This window comes from Haliotis asinina, chromosome 15 (genome assembly GCF_037392515.1).
Source record: "Haliotis asinina isolate JCU_RB_2024 chromosome 15, JCU_Hal_asi_v2, whole genome shotgun sequence".
In the NCBI taxonomy this organism is placed as follows: domain Eukaryota; kingdom Metazoa; phylum Mollusca; class Gastropoda; order Lepetellida; family Haliotidae; genus Haliotis; species Haliotis asinina.
The window spans coordinates 15,627,492-15,652,489 of record NC_090294.1 but is presented as its reverse complement, the minus strand read 5'-3'; the positions used below and the strand labels follow the sequence as shown (position 1 = coordinate 15,652,489).

The following is a 24,998-nucleotide window of genomic DNA, read 5'->3' as shown; positions in this document are numbered from 1 at the left end:
GATCCGTGGACCAGACCTCTGAGATATAGGTCAGTTCTTTTACGCGTCTTCTTAACTCAGAAACGCGGGTCAGTTTCACAGGTTTATTCCAAGACCAGCTGCATGCACAATGCGCATGACCAAGAGGAGGTAACTCTAAGAGCTTTTCACACTCTGCAGCTGGGATGTATACATGCCGTAACATGTTGGGCTAACAGTATTCCAGTCATATCGAGCGTGTAAGATTATTGTTAGAGAAAATGACGAAGTGATGCAGGCATTTTGGTCAAACCCATCAGCATGGCTATGGCACTAACAAACCTGGAAACAGAACTGGGAAGAGTCCGGAGTCGAACTCTGTTACCATACAGGGAATAGACGACAAGCCATAAACACTTCGGGGAAACACGGCACAGTTCTCGCTAAACAATGTCCAAATGTAAGCTTGCCTCTTGCATAAACTTCACCTTAAACTAGATTGCCCAGACTGTACACCCTATGCAATACCATACCGCCCATAACGCTAGTACAACTCTCGCCATCCCACAGTCCTACCACAACCCACCCCTCACACCATAACGTGTTCAAACCAGTCCCCTAAACAGACTTAAAGCACACCAAACCAAACCCAGGCAGTAAATCATACCACGTCCCACCCCTAACGGTTTCCTTCAACAGTCCACCCCACCACCGCCATCAAACCCTCACCGTTCGCGGTAAGGAAATATTTGTACCTGGGGGGCTTTCACATCTTCGTAATCAGGTAGTATCAGGTGTGTAATTAGTGAGTAAGGATGGTTTTATGCATTTAAAAACATTACAACGACTTCACGTCGGGGAGCTACGGAAATGGGTTTCGCATATGCGGGGACTCGAACCCGGGGGGGCACAAGGAAAAACTTAATCCACAACGCTACCACTGCCCAGGGTGTCACTATGCGGGTTTCGTCAATTTTATAAAGTAAGTTTAATTGTTATCACTCTCATGGTGCAAAGTAACAATACTGGGATTCAAAGATCGTGTGTCTGTGGGAATAAAACCTGCAGCACCTGACAAGAGAACCCCTTAACCACTAGTCTACCCAACAGTTTCAACACTTCCTGAAAATATAGACGTGTTACATTCAATGCTGTAACATTACACTGCAAGGAGGAAGTGAGTGAGTGAGTTTAGTTTTCCGCCGCTTTTAGCAATATTCCAACGATATCACGGCGGGGGACACCAGGAAATGGGCCTAACACATTGTGCCCATGTGGGGAATCGAACCCGGGTCTTCGGCGTGACGAGGCAAGGAGGAAGGGAAAATGACATTGCTCAGTGACAGTGAGACTGACGTGTAAATGTCATTTAAAGCTGAGTCTTGAGGTACGTTATTCAAGAGTCACATATGGTGAGTGAGTTTGGATTTACGCCACTTTTAGCAATATGCAAGTAATATCACTGCGCGGGACACAGAAATGGGCTTCCATGTGTGGAATCCCGGGTCTTAGGCGTGACGAGCGATCGCTGTAACCACTAGGCTACTCCACCGCCACTGATAAGGTGAGTACGATGCAACGACGCTGTCTGTCTCACTGTCACTCTGTGAGACTGGGTTACGTGTGGATGTGCACTCAGTTCACTGAGTTTTAACGGGGTGAAACGTAAACACAAGGGAAAACAATGGCCATGATGCTCTATTTGACACGACGGTTATCCCTCTCGCCTCTATTATCAGAGAAAAGCCAACATACGGAATATGCATTTCATTGTGTTTTCTTGGAACCCACTCTTCCTAGCGCTTCTAGGACCCCCCTCCCCCCGTCATTTTGGCACTCACCCAGTCTCCCCTCCTGTCTGATGCCGGTTATGGAGTGCCGTCTAACAGCCTATTGCGTTTGGACACTTGCCATTTTCAAATTTCCACAAGAAACGCGCCCTCGTTTGTTTTTTATACGCTGGGAGGTGTTACCGTGTTGTGTATATACTCACCGATTGACCGGAAACGCGTGGAGACACGTTCTTAGAGTCTGTCAGTACTCATAAACCAACACTGAACCACATACGTATGCAGATACATATCAGCAACCTATCTGGGTGAGTGAGTATGGTTTTAGGCCGCTTTTAGCAATATTCTTGCAATATCACGGCGGGGACACCAGCAATGGGCTTCACACATAGTACCCACGTGGCAATCAAACCCGGGTCATCGGCGTGATCACCAGGCTACCCCATCTTGCCTTCCGGTTTGTTGACGTCACTTCCGATCCTGGCATGTACGAAAATAGTCATTTGCGATTCGCACATCATCCTGTGTATACAAACACAGCGGATGTGACAAATACTTTGAACCGCATTCGTGAAAGTCACGGATAACCTTTTTGGGCAGGTTGACTCCTGAGAGTTTCTTGGACTTCAGTCCTGTCCAGCAACGAAACACATGTGCTACATGTGGTCTCACCTGTGGCAAGTGAAATTGTTCAAAATTGCCTGTGTTTATCCAGAAAATGGATAACCTGTGGGATAAAGCAATGTGACAATTAACCGTGTGGGGCCTCGCAGGCAGGTTTGCTTATCCCCTGTAATAATACTCAGATTGTATGCGTGCGTTTTGTGGCCTGGAAAGGCGCGTTGTAGATATTTTACATTTTATTAATAGGATAACATAAGGTGCAATAGTTGCTGGCAACGAATGTACTGAGACTGACAGTCATCGTTGTTTTACATGCCACGGACATTTAAGACCGAAATGCATACAAACTGTAAATGTCATGTCAGTAGTGAGTTGACAATGCGGTAGCTTGGCTGAACGTTGACCTTGACCTTTGAATTACCTTAACCAAAGCCTTACTGAGAAAAGTCCTAACCAAGTGCAGTATCGTGACCTTCGCCTTTGACCTTCTCTGGACGTTACCTAAATAATTACAAGAAGTGATGGTACTAGATGTCAATAAACTCTGCAAAGTAAACATCAGAAAGAAGCTACAGTCGCGGCGGTGGTCAGATTCCGACGGCGTATCTCACGTGGTATTTTCACATGGCAGTTAATCAAAGAACCGTACTCGACAGTGAAGTGTTCATTTGCCCTGACAACATTGAATTAGTAGGTGATCTTCTGATCATTATGTTGTTAAGCAAGCACCAGCACGTATTTGCGGTACAGGTTTCCTTAGGAAAGTTACCTCCCAAAACCGAGACGTCCGACTTGACAGACACGAAAGACGTGTGATCTGATAAACACATGATGTACATCCTTTCTTGAATAATAAGCGCAGCTGTATTTACTGAAACGCCACGTACGTTGTGCCTGGCAAAATACACCTGTGGTGTCTGTTTCTCGATGTTTGTTTTGTACAGACAAGACACATGTTTACTATAGGTTATCTGATTGTTCTCTCATCATGAGTTCATAAGCTTATGCTAACAGCCACGTAAATCTAGTTTTGCTTTTAAAAGTGAATATCGGGGTGAGTTACGTAGCCAGTAGCAATATCCTACTTCACTTTAAAGGACATTCAGCTGACACACGCTGTTCAGCTGCAGCGAGTGGGTACCCGGTAGGATGGGATGATGTTATTAACCTTCTAGTACCTCATATGCAGCTTTCACTCTATGGAGATGAAAATGAAATGAAAAGTACACAGAATAATGTGTCAGTAACAGAGATGAAAATGTTCAAGCGTTTTGAGCATTCGTTAGTACATATATGGAATCATCATCATCATCATCATCATCATCATCATCGAACTTAAATCAGTGGAGCCAAAAAAGCACAACAGAATGACATTCAGTGAGTGAGTGAGTGAGTGAGTGAGTATGGATTTGCACCGCGTTTGACAATAGTCCAGCAACATTATAGCTGAGGGCACCAGAAACGGGTGTCATACATGGTACCGATGTGGGGAATCGGCAGTCGGCGTGACGAGTAAACGTTTTAACTAAAAGACCACCCCACGGCCAAAGAATGACATTTAAGTCGTTTATCTGTCCGCATGTTGTTGCTGCCTAGCATTATGCATCAGCCCAACACCCTGACTGTAAACTCTGTTTAAATATTGGCCATCTCATTATGACTCTCACTACAGAGTGAGTGAGTGGGTTTACCTAGCGCCGCATCAGACCAATAAGAAAGGTACCATCGACACTGACGTGGAGTTAACAGAACGGCACCACCTACTGGATGCCATTAAGTGCAAATTTAACTCCTTACACCGTCTTCAGCTCCTTACAACGTCTTTACGCCTGTCTCTTCGCCCTCGTAAATAAATGCTATGGAAAACTACGCTTTTTGTCGGGTTCCTCGTCTGACTTCGTAACTAGACAGACACTTCAAAGAGGTGAAATTTACTGTTCCTCTCGCCGTCAAACTGAAAGTGTAGTCCCATGTAGATAGTTTTTTTCAACACAATGAAGGTTTGGATGAGAGACAGTACGAGGCCCATGAGTCACGGTCGAGACAGACACAGGTTCCCTACTTGAGGTTAAAACGAACCAGCCATGTACAAACAAGGCTCACGTGTCTCTACATTTGTACAATGGTACATTGTGTTTGAGAGTGGGCAACATTGACAGTGACTTGTAATACAACAGCCTTGTTTCATATCAACCTGTCGGCGTCAACGAATCGCAAACAACACGAGATGATTTAATCACAGTGTCGTTACAATGAACTTACTTTCGATAGAATATCATGAGTAATGATTCATACAATGCGTATTTGACGCCAGATTGCAGACAATCTGAGCCGCCGCTAGAAAACAAGGTTCTAATATACCCGCGATTCAAACTAGTGGATTGCTGCAATAGGGTTTACAGGGAACGACTGTCAACTGTAGAAGCTAGTTTATATGAATGAGTGAGTGGGTGAGCTTGGTTTTACGTCACGTTTAGCAATATTCCAGCAATATCATGGGTACACCAGAAATGAAGTTCACGTGTTACCATGCGGGGATTCGAATCAGGAACTTCGGCTTGACGAGGGAACGCTTTACCCGCTAGGCTACCCCACCGACCCTCAAATGAATGGAAGACACTACAAAGTCAGGGCAAATATCCACTGGACCACGAAGGAGGGAGGTCCTCCAACATGTACTCAGACAAAATATGTAATGCATGTTGCATATCATGTGCAATACCATCATTAGTGCATATTTATCTTGCCACAACGAGTCACTACAAAATATACTTGTATCATCGCCACGTTTATGTCGACAGGTACTACGTTGTCGCGCTTTGATACTGACAATGATTTCGTAACAAGGTGTGTACTTAAGTTCAGTCGTGGTGCGGCTTTTGTCATTACATAATCTGTAATGACGTAGAAAGATTCCGGAGCTGCCATGTCGTTATGATGACAACAATGTCAAAAGATGTGGGAATTGTGATGTCTTTTCGCTGACAGCAAAAGCGTACGAAAATGATGGAGCTGCTATGTTGTGTTGATAGCTATGGTTTAAGAAGATGTTGTAGCTACGATGATGCTAGGATGACAGCAATGCCGTACGAAGAAATGAGAGCTGTGATGTCATTACGCTTACTGCAATGCCGTACGAAGAAATGAGAGCTGTGATGTCATTACGCTTACTACAATGGCGTACCAAGAAATGAGAGCTGTGATGTCATTACGCTTACTGCAATGCCGTACGAAGAAATGAGAGCTGTGATGTCATTACGCTTACTGTAATGGCGTACGAAGAAATGAGAGCTGTGATGTCATTACGCTTACTGCAATGCCGTACGAAGAAATGAGAGCTGTGATGTCATTACGCTTACTGCAATGGCGTACGAAGAAATGAGAGCTGTGATGTCATTACGCTTACTGCAATGCCGTACGAAGAAATGAGAGCTGTGATGTCATTACGCTTACTGCAATGGCGTACGAAGAAATGAGAGCTGTGATGTCATTACGCTTACTGCAATGCCGTACGAAGAAATGAGAGCTGTGATGTCATTACGCTTACTGCAATGGCGTACGAAGAAATGAGAGCTGTGATGTCATTACGCTTACTGCAATGCCGTACGAAGAAATGAGAGCTGTGATGTCATTACGCTTACTGCAATGCCGTACGAAGAAATGAGAGCTGTGATGTCATTACGCTTACTGCAATGCCGTACGAAGAAATGAGAGCTGTGATGTCATTACGCTTACTGCAATGCCGTACGAAGAAATGAGAGCTGTGATGTCATTACGCTTACTGCAATGGCGTACCAAGAAATGAGAGCTGTGATGTCATTACGCTTACTGCAATGCCGTACGAAGAAATGAGAGCTGTGATGTCATTACGCTTACTGCAATGCCGTACGAAGAAATGAGAGCTGTGATGTCATTACGCTTACTGCAATGCCGTACGAAGAAATGAGAGCTGTGATGTCATTACGCTTACTGCAATGGCGTACGAAGAAATGAGAGCTGTGATGTCATTACGCTTACTGCAATGCCGTACGAAGAAATGAGAGCTGTGATGTCATTACGCTTACTACAATGGCGTACCAAGAAATGAGAGCTGTGATGTCATTACGCTTACTGCAATGGCGTACGAAGAAATGAGAGCTGTGATGTCATTACGCTTACTGCAATGGCGTACGAAGAAATGAGAGCTGTGATGTCATTACGCTTACTGCAATGGCGTACCAAGAAATGAGAGCTGCGATGTCATTACGCTTACTGCAATGGCGTACCAAGAAATGAGAGCTGCGATGTCATTACGCTTACTGCAATGGCGTACGAAGAAATGAGAGCTGCGATGTCATTACGCTTACTGCAATGGCGTACGAAGAAATGAGAGCTGCGATGTCATTACGCTTACTGCAATGGCGTACGAAGAAATGAGAGCTGCGATGTCATTACGCTTACTGCAATGGCGTACGAAGAAATGAGAGCTGCGATGTCATTACGCTTACTGCAATGCCGTACGAAGAAATGAGAGCTGCGATGTCATTACGCTTACTGCAATGGCGTACGAAGAAATGAGAGCTGCGATGTCATTACGCTTACTGCAATGCCGTACGAAGAAATGAGAGCTGCGATGTCATTACGCTTACTGCAATGCCGTACGAAGAAATGAGAGCTGTGATGTCATTACGCTTACTGCAATGCCGTACGAAGAAATGAGAGCTGTGATGTCATTACGCTTACTGCAATGCCGTACGAAGAAATGAGAGCTGTGATGTCATTACGCTTACTGCAATGGCGTACCAAGAAATGAGAGCTGTGATGTCATTACGCTTACTGCAATGGCGTACGAAGAAATGAGAGCTGTGATGTCATTACGCTTACTGCAATGGCGTACGAAGAAATGAGAGCTGCGATGTCATTACGCTTACTGCAATGGCGTACCAAGAAATGAGAGCTGCGATGTCATTACGCTTACTGCAATGGCATACGAAGAAATGAGAGCTGCGATGTCATTACGCTTACTGCAATGGCGTACCAAGAAATGAGAGCTGCGATGTCATTACGCTTACTGCAATGGCGTACCAAGAAATGAGAGCTGCGATGTCATTACGCTTACTGCAATGGCGTACGAAGAAATGAGAGCTGCGATGTCATTACGCTTACTGCAATGGCGTACGAAGAAATGAGAGCTGCGATGTCATTACGCTTACTGCAATGGCGTACCAAGAAATGAGAGCTGCGATGTCATTACGCTTACTGCAATGGCGTACCAAGAAATGAGAGCTGCGATGTCATTACGCTTACTGCAATGGCGTACCAAGAAATGAGAGCTGTGATGTCATTACGCTTACTGCAATGGCGTACCAAGAAATGAGAGTTGCGATGTTGTCACGGTGATTACAATGGCGTACCCAGATAAGGCCTATGCGATGTTGACACGTTGATTGCAATGGCATACGAAGATGTTGGCGTTGCGATGTCGTTACGTTGATTGAATTAGCGTATGGAAATGTTGCAGCTACGATGTCGTTACGATGACAGCAATGGCGTACGAGGAAATGAGAGCTGCGATGTCGTTATGCTGATTGCAGTGGCGTGCTTGCTGTGGCGTACGAAGATGTTGGAGCTACGATGTCGTTTCGCAAACTACAATGGCGTACGAAGATGAGCGCTCGATGACGTTACATTGACTGACGTTACCAAGTCATGTAGTGACTTGTGTGACATGTGATGTCGTCTTGTTGTTCCAGTGGCTGTATCAAGATGTGGCCGTTCTTAAGCTGATAAGTTCTCTTTAATATAGCTCTACAAAGCTATGGGAGCTTCAATGATTTGGTGTTTCAAATACATTGGCGTTGCGATATCGTCACGTTTTGGTTGAGGCAATACGAAGATATGGCCGTTACCCCAACCACAAAGGCGTCAGTTGAGACTGGAACACTGTTATTATCGAGCAAGGTTGAGGAGGACGGTGTTAGATGTCCCAGAGATTGAGTCGGGATTCAGTGATAATGCCCTGCTTGTGTTGTTGGAACGTCGGGGTTAGATCGAAGACCATACCGCAGTGCTGACGTTGAGTATCGTTGCCGTCACAATCTCTATATGTTAATGGTGACGATGCCTAAAAAGTTGGTGATATCATTCCACTGATGCATCTGTTGTGAGGTATATATAATCTGTTACTAAAATCAAACACTCACGACCTTTGCTTAAAGATCTGTTAACACTTGATATACAAAACAAATATATACAAAACTAAAAACAAAATATATCAATTAATTAAATGAAAACGACAAATAATTTCCTTCCGTAAACATAGGAAATATATATATCAAAAGCAGAACCATTATCCAATTCCGACTGTTCTATAATCATGTGTTTAGAACTCACTATTACACATTCACGATACACGAAACGTGAAAATAATGGGGCTTGGGTTATTCCTTTTTATCAAATACATATTCTTGTGTTTGAGTATGCTTTTACACCACTCCCATACCCCGTCATTATCACCGATTGGTGAGTATGTTTTTGCACAGCTGTCATAGTCAACCATCATCACCGGTAGGGACACTGTGCTTTACACGGTGGGGTCCGAACCCAGGTCTTCAGCGCGTCGAGTTAACGCGTTCACCACTAGGCTACCCAACCACCAGTCAGTAAAGTAAAAGCCAGTCAGGAAGGATGAAAAAGACACCTTGCAGCAACTGCAAGCAGGTGCACTGTGTGATAGTGTGCAACTCAGACAGCACAAGAGAGGCAGTATTGGCGGGAATATGTAAGCTCCTCGTGTACGTCAACAGGTGCTCCAACAGGTCGATGTTGTGTTGTCTGCCGTTCCAGACGGTGCTGGGGGAGGAGAGTCGGATTTGTTTGGGGAGGGGGAATGGCAGATGGGAGAGACGATTGCTGGAAGACCGGGGAGATGGTTGCACTTGGAAGAGGTGATGTTCAGAGTTTTACGTGGGTGGGGCTGGACACTGGACATCTGGCTACAGTGTTTGACTTTCACGATAACCATCCAAATCGTGACTTCAGAACAGATAGTGTCTCGAAATAGTACTTCCAGGGTGGTTTACATAGGACCATTTCCGTAATATTGCCTTCCTCTAAATTCTTGTTGTGTTCTGGGCTGTGAGTTGTGGTGGTGGGGGCTTGGGCGTCTGTCCTAACGCCCCCCCTCCCCTCCTCCCTCACACGCTGCAGATAACGGGAAACCTCCCTGAGCTACAGAGTGTGGAGTCGTGTTCACATAGTAAAAATTTAGAAGGCTACTTGCGATTTAATCTCACGAACGCTTCCTTAAAGACCCATATTTTACAGAAAAATGCAGCCTCCAATATTCTCGTGAGAATAATCTGTAAAATTTACTTTGTTTGGCGCTTATGATGGCTGTGTTAGTTATAGCTAGCTATGTTTGTTATAGTGTATGACTGAATGGGAAGGTTTTGTCATGTCAGTGCGTGTTCAAAGAGAAAGAAGTGATTACAGTGACGCAATCTTTTAACTATTGTTTATCCACATGTCATGGTACGGCGTACATGAACCAAGCATCTTGAATACTGAAAAATTAAGGTTCGAACTCATGGGGAAACTACACGGTTAGCACAATGACTTTCAACGACAAATGAACATAGCAATGGCAGACGTTGTAGTAGTAGTAGTAGTAGTAGTAGTAAATGTATAGTAGTAGTAGTAGACGTAGTAGTAGTAGAGGAGTAGTAGACGTAGTAGTAGTAGTAGTAGTAGACGTAGTAGTAGTGGTACAAGTAATAGACGTAGTAATAGTAGTAGTAGACGTAGTAGTAGTAGACGTAGTAGTAGTAGTAGTAGACGTAGTAGTAGTAGATGTGTAGTAGACGTAGTAGTAGTGGTAGAAGTAGTAAACGTAGTAGTAGACGTAGTAGTAGTGGTAGACGTAGTAGTAGTAGACGTAGTAGTAGACGTAGTAGTAGACGTAGTAGACTATGTAGTAGTAGTACAAGATGTGTAGTAGACGTAGTAGTAGTAAACGTAGTAGTAGTAGTAGACGTAGTAGTAGTAGACGTAGTAGTAGTAGACGTAGTAGTAGTAGATGTGTAGTAGACGTAGTAGTAGTGGTAGAAGTAGTACACATAGTAGTAGACGTAGTAGTAGACGTAGTAGTAGTAGTAGACGTAGTAGTAGTGGTAGAAGTACTTGACGTAGTAGACGTAGTAGTAGCAGTAGTAGTAGTAGGCGTAGTAGTAGTAGTGGATGTGTAGTAGACGTAGTAGTAGTAAACGTAGTAGTAGTAGACGTAGTAGTAGTAGACGTAGTAGTGGTAGAAGTAGTAGACGTAGTAGTAGTAGACGTAGTAGTAGCAGTAGATGTGTAGTAGACGTAGTAGTAGTGGTCGAAGTAATAGACGTAGTAGTAGTAGACGTAGTAGTAGACGTAGCAGTAGTAGCAGACGTAGTAGTGGTAGTGGATGTGTAGTAGACGTAGTAGTAGTAAACGTAGTAGTAGTAGTAGACGTAGTAGTAGTAGACGTAGTAGTGGTAGTAGTAGACGTAGTAGTAGATGTGTAGTAGACGTAGTAGTAGTAGTAGAAGTAGTAGACGTAGTAGTAGACGTAGCAGTAGTAGACGTAGTAGTAGTGGTAGAAGTAATAGACGTAGTAGACGTAGTAGTAGTAGTAGACGTAGTAGTAGAAGTAGTAGTAGTAGTACTAGTAGTAGTAGTAGCAGACGTAGTAGTAGAAGTAGTAGTAGTAGTAGACGTAGTAGTGGTAGAAGAAGCAGACGTAGTAGACGTAGTAGTAGACGTAGTAGTAGTACACGTAGTAGTAGTAGACGTAGTAGTAGTAGTAGACGTAGTAGACTATGTAGTAGTAGTACACGTAGTAGCAGACGTAGTAGTAGAAGTAGCAGTAGTAGACGTAGTAGTGGTAGAAGAAGTAGACGTAGTAGTAGTAGTAGACGTAGACGTAGTAGACGTAGACGTGGTAGTAGTAGACGTAGTAGACGTAGTAGTAGTAGTAGTAGTAGTAGACGTAGTAGACGTAGTAGTAGTAGTAGTAGACGTTGTAGTAGTAGTAGTAATAGTAGTAGTCATAGTAGTAGTAGACGTAGTAGACGATGTAGTAGTAGTAGATGTGTAGTAGACGTAGTAGTAGTACACGTAGTAGCAGACGTAGTAGTAGAAGTAGTAGTAGTAGACGTAGCAGTGGTGGAAGAAGTAGACGTAGTAGTAGTAGTACACGTAGTAGACGTAGTAGTAGTAGTAGTTGTTCACGTAGCAGACGTAGTAGTAGTAGACGTAGTAGACGATGTAGTAGTAGATGTGTAGTAGGCGTAGTAGTAGTGGTAGAAGTAGTAGGCGTAGTAGTAGTAGACGTAGCAGTAGTAGTAGTAGTAATAGTAGTAGACGTAGCAGTAGTAGTAGAAGTAGTAGTAGTAGTAGATGTGTAGTAGACGTAGTAGTAGTGGTAGAAGTAGTAGACGTAGTAGTAGTAGTAGACGTAGTAGATGTCGTAGTAGACGTGGTAGACGTAGTGGTAGTAGTAGACGTAGGAGTAGTAGTAGTAGACGTAGCAGTAGTAGTAGTAGTAGTAGTAGACGTAGCAGTAGTGGTAGAAGTAGTAGACGTAGTAGACGTGGTAGTAGACGTGGTAGTAGACGTAGTAGTAGACGTAGTAGTAGACGTAGTAGTAGACGTAGTAGACGTGGTAGTAGACGTAGTAGACGTAGTAGTAGTAGTAGTAGTGGTGGTGGTGATGGTGGTGGTGGTGGTAGTAGTAGTAGACGAAGTTGTAGTGGTAGTAGTAGTAGTAGTAGTAGTAGTAGTAGTAGTAGTAGTAGTAGTAGTAGTAGAAGAAGAAGAAGAGGAAGAAAAGCAACAAGAAGCTGTGGTTGTAGTGCTAGTTGTAGTAGTAGACGTAGTAGACGTGGTAGTAGACGTGGTAGTAGACGTAGTAGACGTAGACGTAGTAGACGTGGTAGACGTAGACGTAGACGTAGACGTAGTAGTGGTAGTAGTAGTAGTAGTAGTAGTAGTAGTAGTAGTAGTAGTAGTAGTAGTAGTAGTAGAAGAGGAAGAACAACAACAACAACAAGCTGTGGTTGTAGTGCCGGTTGTAGTAGTTGTAGCAGCAGAAGCAGTAGTAATAGCGGTAGTTGTACTAATACTACTACTGGTAGCAGTAGCAGTAGTAGTAGTCGTAGCAGTAGTACTAGGAACCCAGTAGTGGCAGTAGAAGTTGTGATCGTTGAGGAGCAGCCGTTATAGAGATAATAGCAGTATGAGTAGTTTTTGTTGGAGCAGGTGTAGTAGCTGGGGAATCAGTACCAGTTGTAGTTGTTGCTGCTGTTGCTGTTGCTGCTGCTGTTGTTGTTGTTGTTCTTCTTCTTCTTGTGGTAATAGTAATTGGGGGAAAGGCGCAGACGAAGTTGCAGTAGTATTCAATTTGAAGCAGATGGTGTGCCGTTAATGCCTCTTGGGTTATCTCCCTTCACTGGGCCTATCTGATGGCGACGTCCCTCATCTCAACGTGTAACAAGTAGGGTGACGCCGGAACTTTACTAAGATGTGTACGGGGCAAGAGGCGAAATGAAAACACTTTCTTTTACGAGCAATTTCCACTTGACTCTTGTCGTGATTTACCATGTGAGCGTTGTTGATGGGACAGAGGCCAGGCCAGTTTGCTTAATGATGTCGGCAATAATAGGGATGATGAGAAGGACAACGCAAGATCGATGCAGGCGTCTAGACAGACGAGTATGGGTCAGTACCAAACGGTTGATACTGGAGATATTGCAATGTTTACGGGGAGCTTTACAACGCGTAGCAGCCCTGGACTTCACGGTGCCCGCCCAGCCACTCAGCCTGGCCTTTTGTTTGCACGTTCTGCTCTTGGTTCTGATTGGTTAATCTGATTGCAGGAACCAATGGTTCCAATTGAATCCCTCTTCCCTCCCGGACCTCTCAACGCTAGAATCTTGCAAATTATTCTTTGCAAATATCCCAGATTTCTTGTAGTGTACCGTCCTGATATTGATCTTTTGAAGATCGATACTCAAACGATCCATTTGAACGTTATCTTACGGAGCTGCGCCAATTAGCCTTCAAGCTTCAATTACATTAACGGACGTACCATCAACCATACACACGTGAACATCGCTGATATCCCAACCTTGACCTACAGAAGATGAAATACCCACTTTGAAGACTTTTTAACCTTGGAGAAATTCATTACGCCATGATGGTCTATGATTCCAAACAATCCATTACAGATAGGAGACGTGACTATCAACTTGAGCCATTACTTTCAGATAATCTAGCCGAGGAGAAATGTCAAACGTAAGTGCATCCCTCATAATTCCCCGAGATGAAGTGCAGGAACTATCACCGGCGCACGTATCCCCCATCCTGGCGTCCCCTCCCCTCACCTATTCCCGTTGCCCCCGTTCTGGTTCTGCGAGCGTCATAGACTAGTCATCTAATCTCACCATAATCAAAGATTGATGAGGTACAGCGCACTATCGTGTTCTTATGCTCCAGTAAACTGCATATATCGAAGTCTCTGGGTCTTGGGTATTACGACGCTGCACTCTTATGTACTGTGAGTGAGTCAGCTGGATTTGGTGGTCCTTTGAAACGTATATCAGTTTTGTTACATCGTAAAAACCTGCGAGCGAGGGTCTGGCGGTGACAGACAAACTGTATTCAGGGCGTATCTCCAGGGTAACGACTACAGGATTCTGGCACGACTGAGGGACATAACTCTGTACAAGGGATTGCTGCGCATACGACGACATGGCCACCCATGAGGATATAAACACATGCACGTTTGTCTATGTTAGCAAGTGTATATCTTGAGCTGTATGTGCATTAGGCTGATGTTCTTTCTAAAAGAAACAAACATTTCAGGGATCTGTCGTCCCTTTCTTTTATATAATATTTCATGCCGCAAACACAATCATCAGTACTTTGCCAAGGTCAACTTTCTTCATACATAACAGCCAGCCCCCTTACTTTTCCACTCTCCCTTTTTTCATACGTGGCAACATGACAAGGGTGCGTAATTCAAAGGTGTGACGTATGTGAATGTCAAGTCAGCTCTGCCTTGCATCATGGATCGTGAATGGGTTGCGTAATTGAGTCGATGTGGAAAATAGTAGAGAAAAAGGAGTTGAAGCACGCAGATATCAACAAAAAGCCGTAATACCTTCTTTTCGATTGTTGATTAACGCCACTGTCTATTCAAACAACAATGCCGGGCAAATTAATGATTGATATTGTGAGCAATGCTTCATAAGGTTCCATACGTTCAGAATAAGAAAGGTTTCTTTAAGCAGTAGTTTATAACATGTAACAAATATCTATGGAAAATGTGGGGGTGGGGGCATAGATCAGCGTTCGCTTGTCACGCCGAAACCCCGGTTCGCTTCCCCACATGAACACATGAGTACAATATGTGAAGCCCATTTCTGGTGTTTCACTGCTGTGATATTGCTGGATTATTGCTAAACGTGACGTAACTCAATCTCACTTTTGTAACACATGCTATATCTGCTACTACACACTCACAGTAACGTACAGATTCTAGTACTTTTGAAGAATTGAGTCTCACACCTAATCGCCAGCCACCGCGGCGTCCACTCAAATAGGAGTTAGACAAATGGAAGTCTTTACTTGCAGGGACTTGTGTGAGTGAGTTTAGTTTTACGCCGCTTTTGGCAATTTCCCAGCAATATCACGGCGGGGGACACCAGAAATGGGCTTCATACATTGTTTATACAATTATGACAAGGTGTTCTGTATCAGACTGTCAAGCACGGGATATAAACTGAGGTATTAAACAAAGTATACACCTGGTGCTTTGGTATTGTTTTTAAAAGAATAATGCAAATATTCTTTTTAAATGTCTTGATTATGACTCACAAACATCTCGTATGTTTTGCCAGCACACCACAGACATCGTAGCTAAATGTGAGCGCCGTGCCGGATCAGTCTGTGCTAAAAGGTTCATGACAAGAAAGGTCGAAAGGCCACGATGCCCGGATCAGTGTGTTCCTGCTGATGTGCTGACGTCATTGGACATCCGGTTGAGCGAAAGAAAATCATGACACCGGCCAGACTGACTGTTGTATCTATGAGCCTGATGAGGTTCAGCAATAACTTCAGCAATAAGTTTAGCAGATATGGCAATATGGCAATATGGCTCTTCGCCACTACCCCGTCACACCACATCCTCTCTACGACAGTGCAGGCCTCGCTCCGCTGCTGATAATCTTTGCATTTTGATGTGTGCTAAACAGGCATACTACAAACTATCTTTTTGATGTTTGTGTTGATTCTGTTAGCGCGTGACACGCACGAGCATATCAGTGGTGTTTTAGCAACACGTTAACATTGTTTTCAACTTGCAAGTCAACATGTACACAATTTGTTGATTTTGCTTAATTTTGTACATTTTTTCTTTTATTATATTTTTTTTCAATTTGGTGGGTGGTGGGGGTTGTACGTGAGTCTATATTTCTAAATCTCACAGCTGTTAAACCTGGTGTCATCACTACTTTACAGGGTTCCATTCGTATATTATAGACTAAATAATAGCGGCCCTACGACGTCACTATCGTCCCATCCTCATCATCCAAAATGAACCAGGTTAGAATATTAATGGGTCTTCAGCAACCCATGCTTGTCTTAAGGGGCGACTAATAGAATCGGGTGGTCAGGTTCGTAGACTTGATTGACACATGTCGTGGCATCACAATTTCGTAGATCGAAGTTCATGATACCTCACAACACCTCACCAACCTAACAAAACCTTTGCAGCAGTGACCACCAATATTTCATTTTCATCTCCATGGGGAGTATACATTTTCTGACTACGTGTCTTAGCAACAGTGAGCATCATTATTTGGCTGATGCAGATTCGCACATCTGAAAACCACGCAGTAAGACAACGTCACCGGCAACAGCCCAACGTAACTGGATGAATTCACATGTTTAAATAAAAATAACAATCCTAAACGCAGACATCCGATCAAATACCAAAGTGATGCCGTACAATATCAACGCATGCAAAGGTACCTCTGTCTTATCTCCGAAATTAACGTTTTTCAGTTTGGATTCTTTTTGAGATTCAGTTCGCGAAGTACAAGCTCGACAGGCAAATGTATGAGACAGACGATACAAGCATGATACACCATGCTGAGTCGTATACCACCGGTGAGGGGATCAGTGGGCACCGCGTGTGATTGCGTTATCAAGACCCGCCAACAGTGATAGTGCAGTCGTCTAAAGAAACCATCTATTTTCTTCCCTTTCCCTACCTTGGCAAAGCGCGCCACGTAATTATCAAATGTGAAAGTTAGAACAACGTAAACGAAAGTGATAGTCAAACGGGAGAGTCTCAACGAAGACTTGTGTTCCATTTAATATCAGTATCTCCTTTGTGCAATTAAGGGGGCAATACGGGGTCTTCATGTTTACCGAACAGCGAGACGAACTTGTAGGTAGACTGGTAAGTAGGTCATCGTTAGATACACCCATCAGACATCCAAATAGATAACGGCCAAATGAAACAATCCATGAAAGTTTCTTAAGACAGGTACTCTGTCCATTAGACACAGTTTAAAATACGGTTTATTAAGTTATTCAAAACAGAACTGGATGGGTGTCCAATCTTCTTAGGCTTCTCATTCGTTTGCGGAGTTACGTCGCATGCGCAGACCAGGATCCTGCAATAGTTGGTTCGAGTTTCAGATCGGTGCGATAGTAGGTCTGTCATAGCGGTACCTGTCCATGTAGGTTTTGTCGGAATAGTTTACGCCAGAGATCTGAATCACTCAGAGTGGACACTGTTCAAACCACCCTATCTTCAAAATATTGGCGTAAATTGAGTGTAAAAGGCGTGCCTGGATTTGTCACTTGCAACAAGAGACGGACAGAGAATCTGTAGATTTTCTAGGCACATGAAACAGGATTAATGAACTGTCGCCCGGGAAAGAAGATTCTATGTAAGAATTCTATTCTATGAAGGAAGAAGATCCAGTGACTGACATCATGAACATTCGGACACTATGACATACATCATGAAGGCCGTGAAGCCACGTCTACCAAACAATCCCCTTCGTCGCCGCTTACAAACATGCCTTTGAGTTGCTAAAGATCCAATCGAACCTGTGACAACTATTCAAACTGAAGGAAACACAACGGGCATCTAAATGCCTCTGTCAGCCATTATATGTTTATTATTAATCACATTTGAACATGCATGCATTTTGTTTTTGCTATAAAGACTAAACGGTAGTCTACCAGAGTATATCTTATCCGACTGTCCCATATTTCATTCCTACCAAAGGCCATGACCCATGATAAATCCAAGATATTTCTGCTGTAGTCAGAATTCCCCAACTAGATATGTTTACACCATACGACATAATTTACAAATATATACACAATCTTAAATCTCGTGTTTACATTTTGAGATTTTACGAGTTCTGCGGGTGCAACTGAGGGTCTGGTTCCTGTGCTTCAAGAACGGAAGGTCGTTTGTTCATATGACTCGTAAACAAATACACACAGCATTGTGTTACGAATGTAAACTGCTTTGAAACAAAGGCGGTTACAAAATATACAAAGATAGAGTTATCTAAAAACCAAAACTTCTATATCAAGGTCAAAGTTCCACAAATGAATTATTGTTATCATGTGGCATCATGCTCTGTGGAGAGTTACTACCCATGGGAGCGTTAGGGTCCATGAATATGGTACGATTATGAACCCTGGTTCGTTGACACCTTACTTGTGTTCGCAGGTGTCACAAACTGTGAGCGAACAGTACTTTCAGAGGAGTGAGTATGCTAGTGACTTTAGTTTTACACCGCCTTAGGCATTATTCCAGCATTATCACGGCAGGGGGACATCAGAAACGGGCTTCACACAACGTACCCATGTGGGGAATCGAGCCCGGGTTTTCGGCGTGACGAGTTTAACCACTAGGCTACAATACTGCCCACAATATGGTACAGCCAGACGCAGTGAACTGGAGACTATAGTGGTGCTATGTTAACTAGTGCCCAACATTGAGCAACCATCGTGACGAGCGCCTAATTTGAGACATCTGTTCGAACGTAACTGTCGTCTGTCACGCAGACGACACTATCGCAGACAGCTCTCTGCGGGGGTCGCACGATCAACTTGAAACACCTACCGCGACAGACTAATACATACAGTCCGTGTCGGAGTCAGTAAGGAAATCAGGGAAAAGTGTTGTACACTGTACGAGTATTCACTAAACTGGGACTTTGTTACATCACACCTGCCTGCAACGCGCTGATTCCGCCTGTTCTCTGCGTAAATTGTTTCTGTTCACATGGACCTCGGAGGGTTGCGTCTTTTCGATAAGCTCGTGACGTACGCCCTTCATTTTGGATCAAAACACGACAAATAGGTCGGAATACTATAGCTGATGTAACACGCACTTAAAGACAGCACTGGTGCACTCTCACTGGCACGTGCACCTCGGTTTGGCTCAGACACGCACTTGGAATTCATCTATATCGTAAGCACGCGTTGCCCGTTCAGATCAAGTCGTCAGGGTAAAAACTTGATTATAACGTGACTGCCAACAATCACGTTTTGGTCGACCATGACATTAAGCGCGTTCCTGATTTATTCATAAGACTCAGCTGCACGCGTAAAAGGTATACCGAAAAGTTCAGTGCTATGCAGAAATACATCAGCTCTCCAAATGCATTGTTGTATAACATTGGATGTATGTTATATCAGAACTCTATCACACTTATGCTCAGCGGACGGGAGTTTGTTTTTATAAACTTAACATTTGTGTTATTTATGTTTTAAGCCTTTTGAAGACGCATCCTGGATGAAGTCAAACTTACAGCAACAAGATGCGTGATAATTTTGTTATGTAAAAAGTATATAAACATACATCGCTGATGTTGGTTGCTCTTTACAAACGGAAAACAGGTGTCTTCGAAGTAAACCTAAATACCGTTAAAAGTTTTTGAAAGTTGTTTAAAGTCGAATTAGTAGTTGAACCATTGTCAAATTATTTGATGAGCATGTAGTATGTTAACGCGAGCCCCCAAAGGGGCAATTTGAAACTAAGTGCGGGGCTTACCTGATGGGCGAAGACAGGTACTTGTTGGTCTCTTAGCTGGAGCAGCTTTGAACGATGCGGCGGGATGGGCCAGGGGTCTGTCCCTACAAAGATCAATACTGTGCCTCCGGCAAAATGACCCACTTCTCTAGCTGGAGACTAAAGGGATGGCGATTGGCTCGTTTGTGGACCATTCGCAGAATAAATTCCTCTGCCGGACAAAACATCGAAGTATCAGGGGTTCCAATCCCAGGCTCCAAGACAGAACACCGAGCACCAATGACTGCGAGAGTCCGCGCCGAGCATAGGGCTTACTCGCTGCTGGCTAAACCAGCACGGTACGGTGCTCCTACTAGGCCTTCCCTTTAATTCCTCGTTGAAACCCGACGCCAAAAGTTTAGATTCCAGATTAATTAGCCATATCGATAAAGTTACGTATCGCGAAGGCCGCCTTCCATCTAGAGGGGAACTAGAGATTTTGCCATTACACTGGGGTTCGCGTTACGGGGGAATTGGGAAATGGGCCATGACTTGTACTCAGAATCACGTCTATATTACGCGATATAAACACCTGAAGAGGTGTATGTGGTGTCGAGAGACAATGAAAGCATGTAAAACCCGTGGCCAGCACAATAGCAACTATGCGGACAGGAAGTAGTTGTGGGGTTCTGATAGGTATTATGGGGAGTGGTGAAGTGGCAGACCTTGGTGTCACCCTGTAAGTATACAGTCCTCTGTACCCGTTGATACAGTCCGTGGGAGTAACGAAGACATATCTATGTTTACTTGACGCGTAAATACGCATCATGACAATGTCCAAAACATGGGTCAACATAGCTTTAACACTGCTTACAAAAGAAGTTTGTTACTGTTGTTGTTGTTTGTGTTGTTTCCGCAGTCGTTGACGTAGAAGCAGTACAAGTGGATACTGTGAAGGCGGCAACATGCGTAGGGACATCATTGTGTCTAGGTTACCACATATACAGGGAACCTGTAAGATGTCTAGGTTACCACATATACAGGGAAACTGTAAGATGTCTAGGTTACCACATATACAGGGAAACTGTAAGATGTCTAGGTTACCACATATACAGGGAAACTGTAAGATGTCTAGGTTACCACATATACAGGGAAACTGTAAGATGTCTAGGTTACCACATATACAGGGAAACTGTAAGGTGTTTAGGTTACCACATATACAGGGAAACTGTAAGGTGTCTAGGTTACCACATACACAGGGAAACTGTAAGGTGTCTAGGTTACCACATATACAGCGAAACTGTAAGATGTCTAGGTTATCACATATACAGGGAAACTGTAAGATGTCTAGGTTACCACATATACAGGGAAACTGTAAGGTGTTTAGGTTACCACATATACAGGGAAACTGTAAGATGTCTAGGTTACCACATATACAGCGAAACTGTAAGGTGTCTAGGTTACCACATATACAGCGAAACTGTAAGGTGTCCAAAATACCACACACAGGGAAACTGTTAGGTTTCCAAAACACCACACACAGGGAAACTGTAAGGTGTCCAAAATACCACACACTCAGGGAAACTGTAAGGTGTCCAAAATACCACACACACACGTAAGGTGTCCAGACTACCACACACAGGAGGAAAATGTAAGGTATCTCGACCATCACATATGCAGAAGTAACTGAAAGGTGTCTTGACTACCACATGTATAGGGAAAACCATAAGGTGTCTAGGTGACCACATGTACAGGGAAACTGTAAGGTGTAAAGGCAATCGCATGTACAGGGAAAGCCGTAAGGTGTCTAGGCCACCACATGTGCATGGACAGCTTTAAGGAGGCACGGCAACCACACGTACAGGGAAAACTGTAAGGTGTCTAGGATACCGCATGTACAGGGAAAACTGGAAGGTGTCTAGACCACCACATGTACAGGGAAAACTGTAAGGTGTCCTGGGGACCACACGCACAAGGAAAATGTAAGGAGACACCGTTAAGGTGTCTTCTCTGCCGCTGAGAAGGGAAACGTTTAGGTTTCTAGGTTACAAGGTATGCATGGACAGTATAAAGGCTTCTTCTCTAAATCGCAAGAAGTTTACAAATTGAAGGTGTCCTTTCGATTAAAGTTGCAGTGAAGGGACTACATCAAGGTGTCTGTTCATAAACATGTATCTAGTCATCCACGTACACGGGAACAACGTGAAGATATCTAGTCATACATGCGCATAGGGACAGCGTAAAGGTATCTAGCCATCCATGCATGCAGGGACGACGTGAATGTATCTAGTCATCCACGTGTACAGGGACAACGTGAAGATATCTAGTCTTACATGCGCATATGGATAGTGTAAAGGTATCTAGTCTAGGAACAACGTGAATTAAGGTGTCTACTCATCCACGTGTACAGGGACAAAGCGAAGGCTCCTTGTCTACTAGGCGTTGAGGCACATATATATTGAACATGACGTCCATTCTGTTAAAGAAAAGGTTGTCCAGTCAACCACATGCAGGAACAACGCGTATAGTGTGCAGATGTAGGTTCTTCCTTCAAACAGGGACGGTCGAGTAGCCTAGTAGTTAAAGCGTTAGTTCGTAAGCTGCAAACCCGGGTTCGATTACCAAAATGGGTGTAATTTGCAAACTCAATTTCTGGTGATATTTCTCGAATACTACGACAAATGGTGCAAAACTATACTCTCTGAGTCAAACACATGACCGAAACAGGTGTCAGGACAGGTTCCAAGATCCAAGGAGACAATAAAATGACGTAATATGAGCAATGTCAGAACAAGTAGTATGTGTGATTCTGTGTATAGTAAAGCCTTCCTATTTCCTCAGCCTGCTGTCCGGGTTGGAGACTGTGTTCTTGAAGAAGGTATATCAGATATGTCTAAAGTATGGTGTCTAAGATAAGTACGTGTGGGAGGGGGTGACTAAGCGTATATCTAGTCGGGGTGTGTTATCGTCTCGATATCGGGTTACTGTCGCCGTAGAGACGACGCGTGGGATGCTGATTTATCCATCATAAATACTCCGACTTACACGATTCTCATAAACAGGTCAGAGTCTCTTGTGTGGAAGTAAACAATGTGTCAAAAAACTGATGGAAATACGTGCTAAATATAATGTTACAGATTTAGCAGGATGTCACGTTTTTTGACACATACGCACTATATATTCTCGAAAAAATCATTTATTTTATGTAAAAATGTCATGCTCATGAAAAACAAGGCTGGGGTGCTGTGTGTATAATTTAAAACAGGTTTAGAACCACTTTGATATACAACTGATACCGGTGACCTAGTGAATAGTATTACCCACATTTAGCAAAATTCCAGCAAAATCACAGTGTTGACACCAGTAATTATTACGGGCTTCATGTATTGTACACCCATAGGGGGAAACGAAGACGGATCTTCGGAGTGACGAGCCCTCCGCCCCAACGACTGATAAGACTAACGCAAACGGATGGCATGGTAGTGGTGCAAATTCTAGTTCAGGCGTGTACATCAGTACACGGGGCGTCCGCGTAGACGATAAATTACGACACCTTTATTGCAAACTGTTAATTAACTTGCAAATGGTTGCCCTTGGTAATTACTGCCAGTGAGTGAGTTAATTTTACAATATTCCAGCAAGGGACACCTAAAATGTTCTTCACACAGTATGCCCATGTGAGGAATCGAACCCGGGTCTCCGGCGTGACGAACGTACGTTTTAACCACTAGGCTACCGCTCCTCAGTTAATGTGATAAGACGCTAATCTCTGGTTCTGGCACATCAAGTTCTCATTCCAAACTTCGAGGTCGACAGTACTTGTCTTCTACAGTTGAGAAATGTGAGACATAACCAGGTAACTGTGGATAGTGATAGTGTACTATACCAACAATTCACCATTATGTCCGTACACTGGGAATGAATTTTTCACACGTGTACTTAGCTCAGTTACATCAGTGATCATGAGCTCTCCCATCAGTGTTCGCACTTTGGCTTCTGTTTCCACATCCTCCTCGAGCTGTTCATGCATGATGTGAATTCTTATTGTAATCAGATGTTGCGTTCAGAGTCAGTGACAACGTATTGTATCAGTTGTGTAGTTGTTATAGAACTAGGTGGTAGGACTGGTAGCCGTCGTCGTCGAAGTAGTAATAGTAGTAGTAGTAGTAGCAGAGGCAGTAGTAGTAGTAGTAGTAGTAGTAGTAGCAGTAGTAGTAGCAGAGGCAGCAGCAGCAGTTGCAGCAGTAATAGCAGCAGCAGCAGAGGCAGTAGTACTAGTAGTGGTGGTGGTAGTAGTTGTTGTAGTAGCAGCAGTAGTAGCAGTGGTAGTAGAAGGTGTCGTTGCTGTATTAGTAGTTGTAGTAGTAGTAGTAGTAGTGGTGGTCGTAGTGGTAGTGGCATTCTTCTCAGCAGTAGTAGTGGCAACAGCAGTAGTAGTTGTGGTAGTGTTGGAAGTTGTAGTGGTAGTAGTAGTAGGCTTTGTATTAGTAACAGCAGCAGCAGTAGTAGTAGTAGCAGTAGATATGGCGTCCCTCCTGAAACCTTCACCTCAGCTAACCCTCTTGTATTGCCCACACCTGGCACATTGCTGAACCTATCAGTCTTCATGATAGATGCGGATTTGTCTGAAACGTGAAGACTAACTCAATAATGATGTTGAATAATAAGTCTGTTTGTTGTCTCTGACAGGCCCCTCCGTGTAACTAATAGACACATTCACAATCGTATTTCTCTTGAACATCAAAGGCTTTCCCAACTTGTTCCATCTTGGGTGTGACCGCGGTGTTAGGAATTTATCATACTTCTCTGTAGGGAGCTTGGCTAGACATTGACTCCGCCATCATTGAAGCAGTTGGAGATGAGGTCATCGGGTTGACAGTGTGAAGGTGACGTCATTAAAGTATACAATGTACGAAACAAAACAAATCATGGGCGGGATATACTATCTGAAGACATACTGGATTTTTTTCCCCATACAAACTGTATCTGGTTCTGATCACCAGGGGCGGTGGAGTAGCTCAGTGGTTAAAGTGGGTGAGTTAGTTTGGTTTTACTTTTAGCAATATTTCAGCAATATCACGGTGGAGGACACAAGAAATGGGCTTCAAACATTCGGAATGACGAGCGAATACTGTAACAAGGGCTACCCCACCGCTCCTAGTGGTTAAAGCGTCCGCTCGTCACGCCGAAGACCCGGGTTCTATTCCCCACAGTGGTGTAGTGTGTAAAGCCCATTTTTTTGTGTCTCCCCTGCATGATGTTGCTGGAATATTACGAAAAGCGGCATAAAACTAAATTCACTCGCTCACTAATCACTGATTATTGATTGTTTCTCTCGATGTCCTTTATATTCCAAAGAGAGATCAACATTACGTTCCGCTATTTATTACCAATCATAGTGTAGGCTGTAGAATCTACACAGTATGGTGCTAATTCTGATGTACAGCACTCGTCAATACAACTGTATGAGTATGGAACTATCATGAAGCACTACTACACTACGTGAAAACCCAACAAACAGAAATAAAAATGAACAGTGCTGACCCTTGTCAAAATAAACAACTGTGTAT

The 24,998-nt window shown here is 43.6% G+C and overlaps 1 protein-coding gene across 2 annotated transcripts in view; it reads right to left on the bottom strand.

The window, feature by feature from the left end:
- LOC137265794 (matrix metallopeptidase-21-like) overlaps positions 1-24,998 on the bottom strand; it is a 105,758-nt gene that overhangs the window by 72,816 nt on the left and 7,944 nt on the right. Inside the window, exon 1 of one of the 2 annotated variants that reach the window (XM_067801253.1) lies at positions 19,471-19,816. The exons of the other annotated variant lie outside the window; for it this stretch is intronic. The gene's annotated coding sequence lies outside the window, so the exon portion shown is untranslated. Of the gene's footprint in view, positions 1-19,470; positions 19,817-24,998 lie in introns of those variants that run through there. 2 annotated transcript variants of the gene reach the window in all.